Source organism: Nyctereutes procyonoides, unplaced genomic scaffold, assembly GCF_905146905.1.
Source record: "Nyctereutes procyonoides isolate TBG_1078 unplaced genomic scaffold, NYPRO_anot_genome, whole genome shotgun sequence".
In the NCBI taxonomy this organism is placed as follows: domain Eukaryota; kingdom Metazoa; phylum Chordata; class Mammalia; order Carnivora; family Canidae; genus Nyctereutes; species Nyctereutes procyonoides.
Genome location: NW_026575032.1, coordinates 18837042 through 18856772, shown reverse-complemented (window position 1 = coordinate 18856772; position 19731 = coordinate 18837042). Strand labels below are relative to the sequence as shown.

The following is a 19731-nucleotide window of genomic DNA, read 5'->3' as shown; positions in this document are numbered from 1 at the left end:
TTATCTCTAGGACTTTAATGGGGGCCAGTCATATAGTGTCGTCAGGGGTCCGGCACCGAGCCTGCAGCTCCCAGCGATGAACCTCAGCTCCTGGGGCTTTAGCCTCCCCGCCCCCAAAGCAAGAACAGGTGTTGACCGTAAATGGATCTGGGCAAACGGCAAGAGCATAGGCCAAGGCACAGGGGTCCAAAAATTCTCTTACCAGGCGGGCTATTCCAAGAGCGCAGGCGTTATCTCAGGAACGGGCCGAAGGCTGGTCTTGAAGACAGGCCGTAAGTTGGAATGTGCGGGGCTGAGTCACGCAGCCTGTTGAGCCGACCGCTGCCTGAGCGGAAGGTACAAGGAGCGGGTGAGTTAGTCCACGTAGCCCAGGGTATAGTGCCTGGCTCGTGTACGCAGAGGAATACAGGCGAGAAGCAGCCACGGCCCCAGGATTCCCGGTGGAAGGTCCTCAGCTCTGGAGTGAGGGGCGTCGTCATGGGCATGGGGAATATTTTAGCTCGGTCTGTTTTACTGAGAGAAGTTCCCAGGGAAACACGTCCTAACGGTGTCCTTTGCCCTCTACAGAGCTCTGAGGTCAGCAAAGGAATAACTGAGGAGCGCGGCTGCGTGGCGAGTGCAAGAGTAAGGCAGGTACGAGAACGACTCTCCGCCGTTAGCTCGCAATATTCATTTAGGTTGAGGGTCCTGGAATCCTATAAATCCCTTGGATAAGGGCTAGATGAATCCTATAGCCCTTATTATTAGAAAGATGTGTCACAAAGATGCTAGTTTGGCGTCTGAGACTACGTGTGACCCAGGCTGTAGACGACGGCCGATCCCATCCTAGGCGGGGTTGACTTCTGTGTACTCACCGAGTTAATTTTGAGAGTTTCAGGTAGGCCAGGCCTTGATAGAAATGTGAAGCGACTAAATAATAATGATTGTTTATTAAATCGACGCATAGTCGCTAAAAGCTTGTGATACGGCAAACACTCACCTGTGAGGTAGTTGGTGATTTTATGGAACCGAACGAAGCAGGATGGCCCGTTGCTGCCCTGAAGGGGCCCCCAGTCTTGCGGAGGGGACACGGAATGAATAAGCGAATATCAACCTATGAATAAAAACCGTGATGAGCGCCGTGAAGGGGAATGCGGGCGGTATCAGGAGACACGGGGGGATCTGTTGTGGGCTGGCAACCCCAGGGTATTTCGGAAAGTAGCGCTTACACTAAGAGCTGCAGTCTGGGGGGAAGTGTCCAGGAAGAGGGAACAGCAGGTAATTGGTAAGAGGATGACATGGCGACAGAGTCACAGTTGTAGAGGGAGACACGAGAGGACGCCGAGTTGGTAATTGGGTGAAGATGCGCACGGGAGCTGGCCCGTCCCACCGGGACCTTCCTGCACATGGGGCCTGTGGCCCGGGCCTGCGGGGCGACCTCGCGCCCTTGGAGTTGCCGCGTCGCGTCCCTTGGTCTCTTCTCCTGACCCCCGGGTCTCCCGCCCGCCCCCACTTCCTCACCCGCCGAGGCTCCGTGGAGTGTCTCCCCGTCCTACAGACATCTCCACGTGCCCGCCCCTCCGAGCACGAGCTCCAGCACGTGTTCCGCGTCAAATGGTCTGGAATCAAGGAATTTTGAGATTTTTCTGAATACCGTCACACTTTCAGGAGCTTTGATGTGAGAGGTTTAGAGACCCTATAATAAGCAGTAAATAAGCAAACAAAGCTCGACGTCTGTGTCCACGTTCGTGTCGGCGCCTTTATCTGACCTGGTGTTTCCCAAAGCTGGTTTCGTGTTGGCATTAGAAAATGCTTCCAAAGGTTCTTTCTTGGAAATATGAGTTTGAAGAGGTTCCTTCGACTTCCTAGGCTGGCCTGCTTTTCGGTAATTTGGCTTACTCCGTGGCTGTGCACATCAGATTATGTTGGGTGATTCGCTAATTTACCGAAATCCAGATAATTCAAGCTGGATTAAAAAAATCTGTTTGCTTCAGCGGTTTAGCTTTTTTCAAGCAGAAGATTTTTTCATGACCTGAATTCTATGGTTCATTGCTCCAAATCCCGAGTATACTTTTCACGTGAAAATAATACGGAGTAAGGGCTTCCTAAATAATTCTCATCATCACCATCCGTGATGTTTTCTCTCTTAAGTCAGACAAAATAAAGTCAAAAAGAAAGTTTGCGTCTCAGCTGCTCTGAACCTTATTCCTTTGCGTTGAAAATGCTTATTCTCCTTGATTGGTGAAATTCTTATAGTTTGAAAGAACCTTACAGTGACGAGAATGACTTGGGGTAGCGCCTCGGGATGATCTGACTTCATATGCTATGTGGAGATTCTCTATTTACGACAATGAAAGTTTCTTTTTTAAAGATGTTATTTATTTATTCGTGAGAGACACAGAGAGAGGCAGAGACACAGGCAGAGGGAGAAGCAGGCTCCATGCAGGGAGCCCGACGTGGGACTCGAACCCAGGAGCCTGGGGTCACGCCCTGGGCTGAAGGCAGATGCTCGACCACTGAGCCACCCTGGGCGCCCCAATAAAAGTCTTGAGAAGGGATCCCTGGGTGGCGCAGCGGTTTGGCGCCTGCCTTTGGCCCAGGGCGCGATCCTGGAGACCCGGGATCGAATCCCACGTCGGGCTCCCGGTGCGTGGAGCCTGCTTCTCCCTCTGCCTGTGTCTCTGCCTCTCTCTCTCTCTCTCTCTCTGTGACTATCATAAATAAATAAAAATAAAAAAAAAGATTTAAAAGTCTTGAGAAGCCAGAATATTAGACTTAACTTACACTTACTCCAGAGGACAGGCACTGAGAAGCATCTGCACGGAAGGGCATCAGCTTTTTTAGATCAATCCGGCATCTTTCAGTCCCGTTAACTCTTCTTACAACAACAATAAGAAAAACACATGAACAGTTGCCCAGGATTTCATAACTTAGAAACAAAAAGCCTCGATTCATCCCCAGAAAGACAAGAGACAGCTGTCCTTTAATCGCCGTTCTTGCCATTTGCTTTCTCGTAGAGAGGTCTCAAATTTGGAATCTAATTAGAAATCCTAATTGAAATGGCTAAAGAGAGAGAGAGAGAAAGATCCGCATGAAAGTAGGGATAACAATAGGAAGTGGTGATCTCTCAGCCCGATGGAAGGAGCTGGCCTCTGGGGAACAAGTCATCTGGCACGAAACTGAACTTTGCTGTCTTCTCCCTCAGGAGGAATTTTCTCGGCCAAATGACTAGTCTTTGAGTCTTCATCAATTGTGGTTTCTCAGGGTAGAAACAATGGTTAAAACCATAAAGTCTTGAGGCCTGTGTTGAATCCCTGTCCCCTAACTTATTCCCTGCCTGACCTGCGGCACGTTTCCTAGGCATTTGCAATCTCAGTTTACTCACCCCTAAAGCGGAACCTCAAAAATAAAAATAAAAACAAAAATAATAAATAAATAAATAAATAAATAAATAAATAAATAAAACGGAACCTTAAATCCCACGCAACAGCGTTTCTGTCTTTCCACTTGCACACTGGCCGATGCACAGGACGGGTCTAGATTTATCAAGCTCTCGAAAGGGAGAAGAGAAAGAAGTCATGGGAGACAGAAGTAAATTTGAGAAAACACAAAATAGTATCCGGCAGCGAATATTACAAATACGAGACATTCAGAAAGTGCTTGTTGATTCTGTACCCCCCGAGGCAAAGACCCAGAAGCAGATTCCTTGATCCTTCTCCTCGAGCTTTTCCTTTTTCCCCCGGAGATCTGTGGGTTCTGGTCTTCGGGTCGCCGCCCCGCTGGAACCAGAGGGACAACATGTCATTTCTGAACTACCGCACGGTGCTGCTGTTGGGCACGATAGGTGCTCGCGTAGCCTTTGCTTGATGGGGTGGAGCAGTGAGCCCGCCGGGAGGGGGGCCGGGAGGGGGGCCGGGAGGGGGGCCGGGAGGAGGGCAGCGCAGCACACACTGTCCCGGCTCCTGGTTCACAAGCACCGCGTCTGGCCTCCGGAGCGGGGCCTTGCCCTCCTGTGATGATGCACTCGGCGAGAACGCCCCGCTTCCTGCTGCCTCTCCCTGGGCTCCCCTCCCATCAGATTAGCCCATTTCCTGTTGCTGATGCATCTCCTACATTGGGAGCTTTTTCTCTTTGCTTTCATGACCTTTATTTTCGATATTTTCTTCTTTTTTTTTTTTGTCTTTCAGTCTTGCTCTCTTCTTTTACCGCTGTTCTCCTCTCGCTTTTATCTATCTGCACATTTTTGTTGTACAAACCTCTCCACGCCCAATTACATATCCTGTCTGTTGAAGCAGTCGCAGGAATCTCCCGAGACACTTCTCTTAGCTGTCTGTCTGTCTGTCTGCTTTCAGGCACCGCCCCCGGTTGCCCATCGGTGGGAAGGAACCCGACCGAGAGCCAGTGAAAGCTCAGCTCTATATGCCGGTGGCTCTTTTCCTTCCAGCCTCTACTCCATCCTGTTCGCTTTTACCAAAAACTCTCCAAAGAAGTGGACCTCCGGCGGAGTTTACTGCTTGCTTCCGTACTGGTGTCCGGGTTACTGATGAGATGAATCAGTTGTCCAAGTCCATTTGGGTTTCTTTCTTTTTTTTTAAGATTGATTGGTTGATTGATTGATTGATTGATTTATGATAGACATAGAGAGACAGAGGCAGAGATGAATCAGTTGTCCAAGTCCATTTGGGTTTCTTTTTTTTTTTTTTTTAAGATTTATTTATTTATTTATTTATTTATTTATTTATTTATTTATGATAGACATAGAGAGAGAGAGAGACAGAGAGAGGCAGAGAGGCAGATGACTCAGTTGTCCAAGTCCATTTGGACTTTTTTTTTTAAGATTTATTTATTTATTTAATTATTTATGTAGACATAGAGAGAGGCAGAGATGACTCAGTTGTCCAAGTCCATTTGGGTTTCTTTTTTTTTTTTTAAGATTTATTTATTTATTTGTTTATTTATTTATTTATTTATTTATTTATGATAGACATAGAGAGAGAGAGAGACAGAGAGAGGCAGAGAGAGGCAGATGACTCAGTTGTCCAAGTCCATTTGGACTTTTTTTTTTAAGATTTATTTATTTATTTATTTATTTATTTATTTATTTATTTATTTATGTAGACATAGAGAGAGGCAGAGATGACTCAGTTGTCCAAGTCCATTTGGGCTTCTTTTTTTTGTTTTTTAAAGATTGATTGATTGATTAATTGATGGTAGACATAGAGAGAGAGAGAGAGAGGCAGAGACACAGGCAGAGGGAGAAGCAGGCTCCATGCAGGGAGCCCGACGTGAGACTCGATCCCGGGTCTCCAGGATCACACCCTGGGCCAAAGGCAGGCACCAAACTGCCGAGCCACTCAGGGATCCCCCAATTTGGGTTTCTGAATGTGTCCTTAGTTTTGGTGGCCACGTCCTCAGAGTCCGGGGTGGGACTCTGCACCCAGTGGTCCAGGTGCTCTGATCCCGAGACACCTGCCTGCAAACCCGTCCCCTGTGGAACCTACTTTGGGTATCCCTCCTCATTGATGATTCGGACACACACGTGATACTAAGGGGCAGCTCTCAGCATCCTCTTCTACTGCTTCCCCACCCCTCACCCCAAACTCAAGGGAGCCCCTATTTAGTGATGCCCATCAGATCAGACTTGAGCTTATCAATTGATTCTTGGTAATTGGACTCTCACTCACTATACATCAATATTTTTGTTCCTAGTTTCTTCTTCTTAGTCCTTCATAGAACAGATTCTTTTGCTTCCTTTCACAATTCTACATTCCTCTTGATTGAGTTCACATTGATTATTGGTCAAAGCATCCCACTTGTGCCCCTTAGTCCATCTTCCACTTCTCTAGCTGTGTTAGTCATAGTGAATATCATAAATTAATAATTCTAGTAATATTTATTGACCACTTGCTATCTCTTCTAATCTCTTTCTGTTTCTTTTATACTCACTATTTAAAAATCTACATTCAGTAAAATGCATGCTTTCTGGTGTACAGTTCTAGATTTTGTTTTGACAAACATGAACAGTAATATACTTCCCACTACTCATTGTAGGATACAGAACACTCACCTGAACATCTTCAGCCTCCTGCCCCTTTATGGTCAGCCTCTTCTGCCCATCGCCAACCATGAAAAATCACCCATCTGTGTTCTGTTTCCATAATTTACATTTTTCAGAATGCCATAGAAATTGAATTATACACTCTGTAGCCCTTTGAATCTGGCTTCTTTCCCATATTATAATGTGCCTAAGAGTCATCGAAGTTTTGTGGGTATCAATGATATGTTGCTTTTTATTACTGAGTAATATTCCATTTTATGGTTGTACTTTAAGGTGATTTACCAATTCATCATTTGAAGAAATTTTAGGTTTTTAGAAAATTTTTAGAAAAATCAAAGAAATTTTGAATTTTTAGTTAAAAAAATTAAATATAGGTTTTTTTGTGACCATAAATTCCATTTCTCTTGGGGAAATAAACAGGAACAAGATTGCTGGATGATATGGTAGGTGTATGGTTAACTTTTTAAGAAGCTGATAGATTTTTTTTTCTAAGTAGACATACTATTTTGCCTTCCTATAATCAATGTATAAGAATCCCCGTTGGTTCACATACTTGTCAAAGATTGGCATTGCCAACCTAAAAAATATTTAATTATAGCCATGCTAATAGATATATAATAATAACTCATTATGATTTTTATTTATCTTCCTAAGGATCTACAGGGCTAAATATCTGTTAGGGAGAACTTATATCTTAACAATAATAAATTTTTCCATTCATGAACATTTTATATATCTTCAATAAATAAATAGATAAATATGATAATAAATAACTTAAACAAATAGCATATAAATACAATTTCATTTTATGTTGTCTCTTTCATCAGTGTCTTATAGATTATAACATACAGATCCTATACATAGTTTGTTTAATTTGTCCCTAAAATTGTTGTTTTTTGATACTATAGTAAATATTTTTTTTAAACTTCATTTTCTCATTTTCTTTTTTTTTAAGATTTTTATTTATTTATTCATGAGAGACACAGAGAGAGGCAGAGACACAGGCAGAGGGAGAAGCAGGCTCCATGCAGGGAGCCCGACGTGGGACTCAATCCCAGGACCCCGGGGTCACACCCTGGGCTGAAGGCAGTGCTAAACCGCTGAGCCACCCAGGCTGCTCAATTTTCCCATTTTCATTGTAGTTTATAGGCACTTGATTTTTGTATTTAGACCTGATACTGTGTAACTTTGATAAACTTATTATTCCTAGCTTTTCTGTAGATATTTTTGACTATTTTCTACATAGACACTCATGTCGGCTGCAAATAGAGACAGCATTAGTTATTCATTTTCAAGCTGTATGTCTTATAATTCTTTTCCTTGAATCACTGTACTAAGACAACCAGTATGAAATTGAAGAGGCAGATAAAAGCAGAAGTCTTAAAATAAAAAAGAGAGAGAGTGGAAGACTTACCTTATTCCTCATCTTAGCAGTAAAGTACTGAGTCTTTATAATTCAGTTATCATGATAGCTGTAGGATTTTTGTAGATGCCTTATTATTATTGAGTTAAAGTACTTCTCCTTTATTTATAAATTGCTGAGAGTTTTCTTAATTATATGGATGAGAGTGTTATTTTATGCATATTGAATTTCCTCAAGTACTTTTTTTCTGCATCTTTGGAATGACCAAATGTTTTTCTTTTTTAGTCTTTTGATATAGTGAATTGCATTAATAGATATTTTGATATATGTTAAAGTAGTTTTGCATTCCTGGAAAAAAACACTCTGGATGCTGGTTTATCCTGGAACAGACCCTTTTTATATACTATTGATTGTATTTGTTAGAGCCAAGGTTTTGTTGGTAATTTTCTAATGTAAGTATATGAGAGATATTGGTCCATATTTTTCTTTTCTTATACTCTCTTTGGTTTTGTATCAGTATAATGCAGAGCTCATAAAATGAATTGGGAGGTATTCCTCATTTTCTGTTTTCTCAAAGAGTTTGAGATTAGATTTGAAAGTTTGAATGTAATTTGTTATTATCCTTCCAATTTGTAGTACAATTCACCAGGAAGACTGTATAACCTGGAGTTTTATTTTTAGTATTTAAATATGAATTCAACTTCTCTAATAGGTATAGGACTATTCAGTTTATCTATTTCTTCTTGGGTAAATAGTTTTTATTATTCAAGAAATTATTGTTTCATCTGTTGCTTTTTAAAATCTTCATATTGTTCAGAATAGTCCTTTATTATCATTTTAAGGTCAGTGATCCATAATAATGTCTTTTTTTTTCCATTCCGGTATTGTAATTCATAGCTCCATTTTATGGTGGTCTATTTGGCTAGAGTTTATCAATTTTATTTATCTTTTCAAAGAAACAGCTTTTGGTGTCATTGGTTTTCTCAGTTGTTTTAATTTTTAATCATATTGATTTCTGCTTTTGTTTTTATTATTCTCTTCCTTCTAATTCTTTAAGTTTAATGTATTCTTTCTAGTTTCCCAAAATAACACATTAGATCACAGGTTTAAGACTTTCCTGATATTAGCATTCTATTTTTTTAAGATTTTATTTATTTATTTATGAGAGACAGAGAGGGAGAGAGAGAGAGAGGCAGAGACAGAGGCAGAGGCAGAGGGAGAAGCAGTCCCCATGCAGGAAGCTCAATGTGGGACTCAATCCCAGATCCTGGGATCAGGACCTGAGCCAAAGGCAGACTCTCAACTGCTTCTAAATTTCTGTCAGTACCACTTCAGTTGCATATCATAAATTTTCATATATTTTTTATTTTCAAAATTCAAATTATTTTCTAATTACTTTTGTGACTTTCTCTTTGGACCAGTGGTTAAATAGAAGTATGTTGCCTAATTCTCAAACATTTGAATTTTCCAGATATTTTTCTGTTATTGGGTTTTAGTCTAATATCATTATGTTCTGAATACATACTTATATGATCTCAGTTAAAAAAAATTGTCCCAGTCTTATGGCCTGTGCAAAGAAATGAGGTTGCCTTCAGGTCAAAAGCACAAGGAAAATGGGAAAAGTGAAAAATTCACCCTCATGTGGTTTACTTCTCTATGTTGTAGCTCCTTCTCACAATTTTCCCGTTTTTATTTATTTTTTAAAATCCTCAGGTAGCTTGCTTTTTGTGTTTACTTCTAATCAGTGGAGATAGAGTGTTTTGTTGTATTAATCTTTACTAGAAATGGAATGCCTAAAAACTTTGCAAATATTAATTTATTTAGTATTTTCTACAATTAATTGGGCAAGTATTACCAATTTATAGTGAGGAAACTAAGGGATAGTATAGCTAAGGGGAGTATAGCTAAGGCCCCAAATTGGCAGAGCATCAGCAGTCTGGATCCATAATAGGCTCCTTTCTTTCTTTCTTTCTTTCTTTCTTTCTTTCTTTCTTTCTTTCTTTCTTTCTTTCTTTCTTTCTCTTTCTTTCTTTCTTTCTTTCTTTCTTTCTTTCTTCTTTCTTTTTCTTTCTTTCTTTCTTTCTTTCTTTCTTTCTTTCTTTCTTTCTTTCTTCCTTCCTTCCTTCCTTCCTTCCTTCCTTCCTTCCTTTCTTTCTTTCTTTCTTTCTTTCTTTTTCTTTCTTTTTCCTTCTTTCTTCTCTCTCTCTCTCTCTCTTATTTATTTGAGAGAGAGAGAGAGAGAGAGAGAGAGCATGAGTGGGGAAATGGGCAGAAGAAGAGGGAGAGAGAGAATCTAAGCAATGACCCCCTGAGTGTGGAGCTAGACTCTGGGCTCCATCCCAGGACCCTGAGATCCTTACTTAAGCTAAAATCTTGAGTAGGATTCTTAATTGACAGAGCTACCCGGGCGCCCCCATAATCGGCTTCCTAACCATATTGCTATACGACCTCTCTCATGACAAATTACGGTAACAATAAGTGCCGTGTGAAAGGGATTCAGGTGTACATACCAGACTAACACGTAGTCAAATTATAGAAGGAAGACCACAGAAAAATCACAAGAAATAGTCAAACAAAGACACCTTCATCGACTTTCAAAGGATAAAAGATGAAGAGTGTCAGAGTATTTTACTAAAGGGAAAAAAGCCAGGAAATGTTAAGTGCTAAAAGTGTGTGTGGGCGGGGAGGTTTGGAAATGGGTCAGGGGTCAGAAGCAGGAGGGAGAAAAAGGTGTGGAGGTGGGTGTTATGTCGGTCACTCTATTCAAAGACTGAAATTAGTACTTTGGCAAGGACGGAATATAAAAGGGAACGTCTCTGTTTACAGACAACATCCCATATAGTAGATGCTCAGTAAATGCATGTCATATGAATTAGTAATTATGATATTTCCATTCCTTAATTCTTACACGTGGGATCAAAGCAATCCTAGAAGTTGGAGGGCTTCAGCCTGAGACTGGGAAGATGGGACAGGAAGAAGGAAAGTCTATACCTGTTTGATTCAGTATCAGGCATAAGTTAATGACGCGTTCTCACGTAAGATTTGAGCTTGAATATCACATTATCTGAGTGGCGAGCCTCAGTGTACTGCAGCGGATCACAAAAGATTAACCCACATCACAAAGGGCATTCGTCAAACCGATTCAGGATTTTCTTTAGCTCCGTGAGATGCACCAGAGGAATGCGAGATGGATTTGCAGGTGGAATAATGGCTTGAACCTCACTGCTCAACCTCAGCCGTTTCCTAGATCATAGATCTCCTGTCCAGTTCAAGTTCAGTGACTGAATTCTCTCTTTTCTTTCTTTCTTTTTTCATTACGTGTGGTTTGCTCTTACTTTCATCGCGGTGCAGTCCTGTTGAGTCAAAGTTTTCAGGTAGAGTGTGTGATTTTGTACACATTGGAGAGTAAGGGGCCTGCGCGCAGTGAAAGACTTGAGACTCATTATCCGTACGCAGTAGGCGGTATGGACGAGAAAGCCTGGTTAGGCCGCACCGTGTTCTTTGCAGATGACCTCAGGCACTCTCTGAACCTCCCTGGAGAGCTAACGTGAAATTATAATAATCACATATATACATTTATTCTTGCCTGTTCTAATAAAAAGCAGAAGATAAAATTCTAATTAGATTCATTATCTGTCTTACTTTTTCAAATTTCAAAAGAAAATACGCAATCAATCATCAGAAACTCTAGATAATGTAGTCGATGCTAATTAGAACCTGAAATGTATCATCATAAGGAATTCGGCCAGTTCTGTGAATTGATAACTTCTGATGTCTACATTAGGAATGTCCCGCGGACACAATCAAAGTTTTGGTTTTAGTTTTGCCTGAGCCCGTGGTGCTGAGCTGGCCTTGGGCGTTTGCGTGCGACGGTTCACGGGGGTCCGGGCCGCTCGCTCTGCTGACGCGGCGCTTCCTCGGAGTCCTCTTCTTTATTAGCACATGTGAGAAAAGGAATCAACCTCCGGCCAAATTAAAATTCTTTCTGTACATTCGTGCTTCTTGAGATGGGCTTGAGATGGGCTTGTGATGGGCTTGTGATGGGCTTCCAGCAGTCACTGCATCTGGAACATGCAGTTGCTGAATAAAGGTATCGGAGGGAGAAACCCGTCATCTTAAAGGCAGACAAGCAAGTCCCATCCTTTACTTTTCCGGATCACAGGGAAGGAACGTGAACGTCCCCGGGGCATCTAGTGAACTGCTGCGCAACCCTCTCGTGTTATTTCTTTTAACCTCTGCTGGGTGGTAGCAATTTTTTTTAAGTGTTTTTGGGGCTGGCGACCAGGTGTTACAAGTTTTTGGTAAGAAAGCAACATCCAGTGTGTCACATGAAGTATTTATAGGAAAAAAAAAAAGTCTCCGTGAGATTTCTGTCTTTTCTGGAATATCCGGTGAAAGCTCCTTTTCTCGTATAGCGCCCGGCGCGACCACACGCTGGAGAGAAGGTGGGAAGCTCACGGCACAGCAGAAGCTCTTCCCTCCAGTCCCGGCGGCCACGAGCCAGCCGGGCCCAGGGTGCTCTGCTGCCTCGTTTCTAGGCCTGGGTGCTCCCGTCCCTCCACGAGACAACCACCGGGTTCTGTTCCAACACTTTCTTACAACGTTTTGAAGAGCGATGATGCTGAGGCGTCTGTGACCCCCCCTGTCGCAAAGGGATGATGGGGATCAAAGCAAGCGTGTCTGCGTGTCTCCACTTGGCGATGAATTCTTCGGACGCTCTCATTTCTCATGCTGGACACAGAGCAAAGCCTGACACATCAGATGGCCGACTGCGCGCCCAGGGCGTCCGAGGGCTTCCTGGTGGGACAGCGGCTCATCGATAGAAATCTACGGGAATCCCGTTGCAGATCTGGCTTGGTTTTGAGTTTGCTGAGCTCAGGGGCCCTATCGCAGGAGCTGACTGAGCCTTTTGCTTTTATGGGCGGTTGCGGGGGGACCAACATTGTTCTTACCCTAATTTGAAGCAAAAGAGCAACAGACTGACCTCCGATTTTCAATGAAGCAAGGGAACAGTCCGTCCACCCGCTGCGCTGAGCTCCCTGCATCGCTGCTTTGCGTTCTGTCCTTTGGAACTTCAAGATGTTGCCAGTTTCGACGAGTTTTCATTTCATAGTCATCGTGACTCAAGGCGATTTCTCACCTGAGGCTGCAGTCTCCAAAAGGGAGCCGGTGATTCAGTGAAGCAAAGGAAGAAAACATGACCCCTTTGTTACTTGACCAGAATGGTGGATCTGGGCAATGGGATATGTTCAGATCATCAGAGTGTATCTGAGTGTAATCTGAAACTATGATTATTTAGCATTTTTATCCTTTTTTTATAATAAAATTATTTTTAAGCATTTTTATTCTTGATTTTTCTTTTTTTTTGTTTTTTTTCGTGGCGGCTTCTCTACTGAAAGCATATCCCCGTCAGGACCAAGTAAAAGTTATAGAGATGAGTAAGTCTCACCGAGACAGCATGGTCTACGTAGACGTGTAAAAATATCTAATGCAATGTTCCGTTTTGCGTTGCTTTGTTTTGTTCTTTCCTGGGGATTCTGGAATTTGGTCATTGAACCCTAGATTGATAGACGTTTTCCATAGATTTCTATCTGTAGGAAAGAAAATAATATAAATAAAATACATGTCTCCTAGACTTTCCTCCTTTCTCTCTATATCTGCCCTAGTATCTTTTTATTTTTTTATTTTATTTTTTTAAGATTTTATTTATTTCTTCGTGAGACATAGAGAGAGGCAGAGACACAGGCAGAGGGAGAAGCAGGCTCCATGCAGGGAGCCCGACGTGGGACTCAATCCCAGGACTTGGGGTCACGTCCTGGGCCGAGGACAGCCCTAAACCGCTGGGCCACCGGGGCTGCCCTGTATCTTTTAAAAATGATGATAAAAGTCGGAGGATTTTCGTAGGTTAAAACTGAAAGGCGACTCCAGATAGAACAGAGAGAGGACTTTAGAATTAAAAACTCAAATTCACTTTCTTTTTTCTCCAATTACTAAGTGAACAAATTGCCTTTTTAACCCCCCCCCCCCCCCCCGCCCCATGAGGCTGGAGTCCTACCTTAAATCTGTTCTGAAGATTAACGTGATGCCCAGAAGGCGATAACCCAGAGCCGCCCGAAAGCTGCGCCCAGGAAGGGCCCCGGAGCAGGAGGCCGCTGGGCTGCTGGTGGCCCCGAGCATCACCTCCACAGCGGCGGGAGAGGCTCCGGCGCGGGCATGAGCGGAGCCCCCGGCGTGGTCCGTCCGGAAGGGAAGGACGGGTACGGGGCCGGTCACTTGTTTTCTGCCAAACCCTTTCCCTCCCCGTGTCGCCCCGTATCCCTGTGGTTGGAACCTTGTGTTTTCTCAAGGCCCCGCTCCGACGTATCCAGCCACTGCTGGACCCCAGAGGCCACCACCTGTGAGGACCCCGGGACGCTGGCCTGGCCTTCCCGTGACCTGCCCTCCGAGGTGCGGCCGGGGCCCGGCTCTGGGCCGGGGTGCAGCGGGGCGCCTTGGCGGGGCCGTGCCAGGAACCAGGCGGCCGGGCCGGGGCAGAGCAGGCACAGGTGCGGGGGGCGGCAGTGAGGACGGTCGGTGGGAAGTGGCCCACAGGCGGCCAGGCCATAGGTGAGTAGAGGCAGGTGGCTGCCGAGGGCCCCAGGAAGACGACGGGCTCACGGTTGTGGGTTTCCAGCAGGCCTGCGGGGGCACGCGGGGGGCGCTGAGGCCGAGGAGGACGCTGCCCAGTGCTTCAACACCAGGCCCCGAAGGTGGGCTCCGGGTCAGCCAGGGCCCCGACGGCTCCCGCCCTCATCCTCCTTGTCCCACGGCGGCCTCACCTTGAAGGTCACGCGGGGGGCAACACCGGCTGACAGTTGGCCATTCGGTTGTCCCCCGACACGGCCGGTTTCCCTGGGCAGCAGGTGGCCCCGAATGCGGAGTCGTTGCCCTGCCCGGCGGTCACGCTCCTCGTGGCAAACAAGGAAGGCCTTGACCTGGAACATATGCCTGATTGTTTTTGTTTTTTTTTTTTGTCCAGGTAAAATATCAAATTTGCCAATTTATGCCATTTTTTTTATTTCCTCAAAAGGAGCCTTTCTCCTGAAACCATTTCTTTAATTCTGCTATTACGTCCAAACGATATAAATTAGGATAACGCCCGTTACAGGGAACAGGGCCCAGGCTGCAGAAGGCGGAACACCGTCACCCTACAGCGGTAGTGGCTCCGAAGCACCCGCACCCATGAGGAAAGAGTCCCCGAAGGTACAGGTCACCCACCGCCCGGGTCACATTTCTGGTTTTGCGTCCTCCTGCCCTATTGCGCGGCGTTTGCTTGGTCCTCGCAAGCGCCGTGTGTCCACACTCCATCGGCGTCTAGTGGGTTGTGAAGTGGTTCGGCATTGTGCTTCCTATCCGGTTTCTCAAGGCGTCTTGGCTTTAGAAATTCGGGGGCCGCGACGGGGAGGCGAGCAAGTGCAGTAGGTTAGCCCCTGACACACTGTACCATCGCCGCAATGGAGACTTGCTAGTCCATTTATTTTTGAAATGGGTAGAAATAATCATTTATTCCACATTTTATATCAAAGCATTGTTTGGGAACCTAAACAAAAGCCACAGGCACATGGTGTCAGGAAGCTTCCAGTACTCCCTGCCCGGACCTTAGGGTGGGGTTAACCAGAGGTACGCTCAGCCCCCGGCGATGCCTTGCGTCTCCGTCCTCCTGGATGCCCCCGAAACCACAGCCACGCCCGATCCTGTACCCCTGCCCATGGGGTCACCCTCATTTCGCCGTAGGCTTGGTCATGATTCCATCTTCCCCCGATCTTCTCACTTCTAGAATGTCACATGACGTCCATGGGGGCCTCTGCTCCCGTGAAAAGCAATTTCTTCCGCCTTCTACCTCTTCAGGAAACATGTCCTTTGTCTCTGTTTCTTCGTGGAAACCTGGCGTTCTGGGGTTTTCTGCTCCCCAGCTGCCTCCCCTGACCTGGACTGGCCCTACGCTACAGATCCTGGGGGCAGGCCTGCTGTCCTCCAGGTAGGCCCCTTCAGCTGCTAGGACCTCCTCGCACATTGCTGATATCTGGCCGTGCCACACCTCTACCCCTGTGTATCGCGGTCATTGTCCAGATTCCTGCTTTCTTCCAGATTCTTCTATTAGACACAGTCTTCCGTTGGCTCCTGGGTCCCGCCTGCTGTCCTCCTGGGAGATTTCAGTTTCTCTTCTTCATGCACAATTTTTTTTTCTTGCTGTCCCTAGTGACCAGCAGTACCACCGTTTCAGCCGTTCAGTCATGCCAGTGGCAGTCCCCTGGACTTCTCGTCACTTCGAACTGAATTATGTTCTCATCTTCCAGCGTGTTACATCTTTCCCCTTTAAGCACTTCCAGCCCAACCTAAAAGCTGTTCGGTCGTATTGCTATTCCTGTATTCTTGCTTTTACTCTTCCCTCCCCGCGTCAGCAGGCAACACCTCCTCACCACGACCCAGCTGCCCTTCTTCACGGGGGCTGCGCGCCGCTGGGGAAAGCCACGCGGCTGGTCAGGCCGAGACCTCTGCAGACCTGTGGCCTCCAGGCCCCGCTGCATGGACCCGAACAACGGCCTCCGCGTGTTCCCTCATCTGGTACTTTTTTAAAGACCAGCCCGAGACTCCACCTGTCTTCACCAACCTCCCACCCAACCTCCTCCTTCTCATTTCCTCTCAACACACAGCTTTGCCTTTTTTAGTTAATTAAATGTAGAATGAGTACTTAGGGCATATCTAAGGTATAAAGAAAAATATAGGAGACGCTCTGTACCTATTACTCAGTTTAATAAATAAAACTTTCCCAATACACTTGAAATGCCTCTGTTCCCTTCCTGATTGCGTCCCTCACACTTGTCCTCCCAAACTCCGCAATGGCTCTGCTTTTAGTGTTTTTCATGCGTTGTATGTGCCCCTGCCCAACATAGAACCCGGGTACCGTTTTGCATGTTTTAAGATTTTCTGTAAGTGCCACCGTCCCTTGGTATTCCTGTCCCTCCTTCCTCTTTCTCCTCTTTTCTTTATACTTCGTGAAGTTAATCAATGTTGATGTATTTTGAAATGAAGATCCATTTGGTGTAAAATGAATAGGCTACAATATATTTGCCCATTTTCTTACTGATAGATATGAATCCTGTTGCAATATTTTGTGTAGAACGTGGGATCCCTGGGTGGCCCCGTGGCTTAGCACCGCCTGCAGCCCAGGGTGTGATCCTGGGGTCCCGGGATCGAGTCCCACATCAGGCTCCCCTCAGGGAGCCTGCTTCTCCCTCTGCCTGGGTCTCTGCCTCTCTCTCTCTCTGTGTGTGTCTCTCATGAATAAATATATAAAATCTTTAAAAACAATTAATTAATTAATTAAACAAATCTTTATTTTTATTTATTTATTTATTTATTTATTTATTTATTTTTTTAAACAAATCTTTAGAAAAAAGAACACACACACTTTTTTTTTCACACACACATTTTTATTTTAGTTTGTTAAAGTTTGTTTCACAACCTAGGATATAATTTTAGTAAATATTCCACGTATACTTTGAAACAAAGTGTGTATTCTGTTGTTGTTGGATGAATTGTGCGATAAATGTCAATTAGGTCAAGTTGTTGGTAGTGTTATTTTACTATTTTATATCTTCACTGATTTTTTTGTCTGCTTATTTCATCCACCATTGCTGAGGGAGGAATGTTGATGTCCTTAGGTATATCATTGTGGATTTGCCTATTTCTCCTCTCGTTCTTTAAGCTTTTGCTTCATAGATTATGAAGCTCTGTTGTTAGGTGCATTTACCTTTAGGATTGTTATCTTCTTGGTGAATGACTGTTTTATCACTATATCATTGTGATATTCCTTTACATGAGATCTATTTTATTTGACATTAATATAGTCACTGCAATTTTCTTTTGATTACTGTTTCCATGATATAACTTTTTCAATCCTATTACTTTTAATTTATGTCATTATATTTAATTATAGTATGAAGTATATAATCAGGTCATTTTTATCCAAGCTGATCATCTCTGTCTTTTAATCGATGTGTGTGTGTGTGTGTGTGTGTGTGTGTGTGTGGTTTGCATTTAATATGTTTATTAATAGTGGTTTGATAAAAAAACATTTTGCTACATGTCTTCTACTTATTCCATCTGTTTTTGTTCTTTACCTCTGCTTTTAAATTTATTTTGTATTTTTTGTTATTCTCTTTTACCTTCACTATTGGCTTATTATTTATACTTATTTTTAAAAGTTATTAGTAATTACTCCCAAAATTACCATAATTTTTAAAAAAGATTTTATTTATTTATTCATGAGAGACACAGAGAAAGAGAGGCAGAGACACAGGCAGAGGGAGAAGCAGGCTCCATGCAGAGAGCTCGATGTGGGACTCGATCCCGAGTCTCCAGGATCAGGCCCTGGGCTCAAGGTGACGCTAAACTGCTGAGCCACCAGGGCTACCCCATAAATTTTTTAATTAATTAGTTTACCTTCAAATATTTTAGTGATGTAATTGTATCCTCTACTTTTATACTTTTAGTGTTAAGGACCGTTTACAACAATAACTCCCCATTCATCCTCATCATTCCTTCTTGATGTTATGTTTTTCTCTTCTGATGCGCTGTAAGCACATAACGCATGGTTACTCTTCTCGCTTTAGGCCAGTGGTTAGCAAGCTCTGGCCTGCAGGTCAAATCCTGAATACTAATTACTTTTACAAATAAAATGCTGTAATAGGACCATGACTCTTTGTTTATGTGTTGTCAACGGTTGCTTTTTTACTACCACAGCAGAGTTGGATGGTTGTGACAGAAACTGAATAGTCCAGAAAACCTAAAATATTTATTCTCTGTCTTTAACAGAAGTGTGCCAAACCCTGCCTTAGGCAATTATCTTTTATAGTCACTACAGGTGAGAAAAAGATTAAATTAACATTTGCTTTCCTTTATCCCACTCACAGCATTCTAGTTTTCTTTTTTTAGATCTAAGGATGTCTCTGTTACATCACACGTGAAGAGCGTCCTTTAGTATTTCTTGCAGTGCAGGTCTGATGATAATGAACTTGTCAGTTTTTATTTGTCTGGATAAAAGCGTTTGTCTCTCTTAATTTTTACAAGTTATTTCTACTTAGTATAAAACTCTGGGTTGATGTTTTTCTTCTTTCAAAACTTCAAGATGTCACTTACATACCAATAAGAAGTCCAAAACATTTTCTTATTTTTGTTACTTTATATGTAACTTGCCTTTTTTTTTCTTTGACCGCCTTAAAATTTTTCTGTTTATCTTCATTTTTCAGTAGCTTGAATATGATATACATAGAAGTTTTTGGTTTGTGATTTGCTTGTTTGTTTATTGGGGTATGTGTGTTTTCTTTTCTTTCTTTCTTTCTTTTTTTTTTTTTTTTTTGTATGTGTGTTTTCCTACTTTAGTATTTCCTGAACTTCTTGGATTGGTGTTTTGATATTTAATACTTTTGGAAAATCTTAGGCCACAATCTCTTCAAGCATCTATCTTTTTCCTTCTTCTGAGATTCAAATAACACATATATTTTGCTTGATATTGCATCACAGCTTTTGAACGCTCTCATGCATTTTCACGTTTTTTCTTTGTGTTTCAGTTTGGGTAATTTCTATTAGCCTCTCTTCAAATTCACTGATTATTTCCTTGATGGTATCATATGTACTAATGAGATTGTCAAAGGCATTTTTAATCTCTTTTTTGTGTTTCACATTCCTAGGATTTGCATTTGATTATTTCCAGTAGTTTCTATCTCTGCTAAAAATCTCCATCTGGTCATGGAAGTTGTCAGCATTTCAATTAGTGTCTTGGGTATATTCTAATAGTCTCAACATTTGGGCCATATATGAATCTGGTTCTCTTATTGTTTCCTTTATTTCCCTCTTTTTCTGCTGACTATTATTCTTTGTCTTCATCTTCATCTTTGTCTTTATGTTCATGTTTGTCTTCATCTTCTTCGGGTGGTGTGCGGGAGAGTAGAGTATAAAATAAATAGCACCTGTGCCTGGAAGTGGGTGTTCCTCTCTTTCTACTAAGCCTTTAATTCAAGTCAACCTGGTCAGTAACTGACCCAGGTTTGGGTTTTGTGGTTACTGTAGCTCCCTGCAGTACATCACCAGTTTCAAATTCCTCTAGCACTCATTTGTACTTAGAGTGGGGTTCGGGTGGCTGGAGACGTTCCCTACTCTCCACAGTAAGGCTTTGCCTCATAGCTTTTACCTACCAGAGGTTTACTATTCATGCTTTTATGCCTCCCCCAGCGGTAGGTTGCTGCTACTAGTTTCCTACTGTTTTGGGGACTGGTAGTTGGGTGGAGAC

The 19731-nt window shown here is 43.3% G+C and overlaps 1 protein-coding gene across 1 annotated transcript in view; it reads left to right on the top strand.

Annotated features, from left to right (window-relative positions):
* Positions 1-613: 613 nt before the first annotated feature.
* INPP4B (inositol polyphosphate-4-phosphatase type II B) overlaps positions 614-19731 on the top strand; it is a 371833-nt gene continuing 352715 nt past the window's right edge. Inside the window, exon 1 of the mRNA XM_055317016.1 lies at positions 614-633. The gene's annotated coding sequence lies outside the window, so the exon portion shown is untranslated. The remainder of the gene's footprint in view (positions 634-19731) is intronic.